Here is an 831-nt window from a genome sequence, read left to right on the forward strand (position 1 = left end):
TTTAAATGTAGTATGGGAAAAATCATGAGAGATTACAATGAGACTTTTGATTTGGTAAACAGAGATATCTTCCGCTAAGTGTAAATGATGGTGTCTGAATAAACCCAGAGAATGTGGTAGTAATTAGGTTGCCCGCAAATGCACAGATCATTAAGGACTCAAGTGAACTGATGTTTGTTTAAGAAAGGACTTGAATCACATCACACAATAGATTTACACCTGAACAGGGATTTGAACCCTGGACCCTCAGATTAAAAGTCTGATGCTCTACCGACTGAGCTATCCAGGCTCTGAAAGATACCTTAGAAGTGAAAGTATGCATGCCTGCATTTGCATTAAGTATCTGAAAATCAAGACAGCTTTCAAGGAGATCAGCAATGTGGCAACCTGAGAGATCTTTGGTTGAGTGTAAAAGATGAGGCACTTATAAATGGGGCCTTGAAGACATGTGAGAGTGACTTGGATGTATCTAGATAATCTGGTCGGGAACAGATTTCCCCAAATGCCTCAAGCAGACTTTGCATAGCAGTCAAATGTGAGCTTTAGAGAGGACTTGAGTCACATCACACAATAGATGTAAAGCCTGAACAGGGACTTGAACCCTGGACCCTCAGATTAAAAGTCTGATGCTCTACCGACTGAGCTATCCAGGCTTTGGAAAGCAGAATTCTCAAAGATTGTATTAGCTCAGGTCCTACTATTTGAGCACATCAACACATTGTTTTGCTTTCATTTCCTGCTTTTCCCCTCCAATGTTTTAATGCCCAAATGAAAATGAGTTTAATAAGAGGTAGATGGATTCACACTTCTTTCTGTGTGTGTCTTTCTGTG

At 40.2% G+C, this 831-nt stretch overlaps 2 non-coding genes across 2 annotated transcripts; both read right to left on the reverse strand.

Moving 5' to 3' along the window:
• Window positions 1-216: 216 nt before the first annotated feature.
• trnak-uuu (transfer RNA lysine (anticodon UUU)) lies at window positions 217-289 on the reverse strand. Its single transcript has one exon. It is a non-coding gene; the product is annotated as a tRNA-Lys (tRNA).
• A 291-nt stretch (window positions 290-580) lies between these two features.
• Window positions 581-653, reverse strand: trnak-uuu (transfer RNA lysine (anticodon UUU)). The gene has a single exon. It is a non-coding gene; the product is annotated as a tRNA-Lys (tRNA).
• Window positions 654-831: the final 178 nt, after the last annotated feature.

Source organism: Notothenia coriiceps, unplaced genomic scaffold (assembly GCF_000735185.1).
Source record: "Notothenia coriiceps isolate Sejong01 unplaced genomic scaffold, NC01 NC01_scaffold00038077, whole genome shotgun sequence".
In the NCBI taxonomy this organism is placed as follows: domain Eukaryota; kingdom Metazoa; phylum Chordata; class Actinopteri; order Perciformes; family Nototheniidae; genus Notothenia; species Notothenia coriiceps.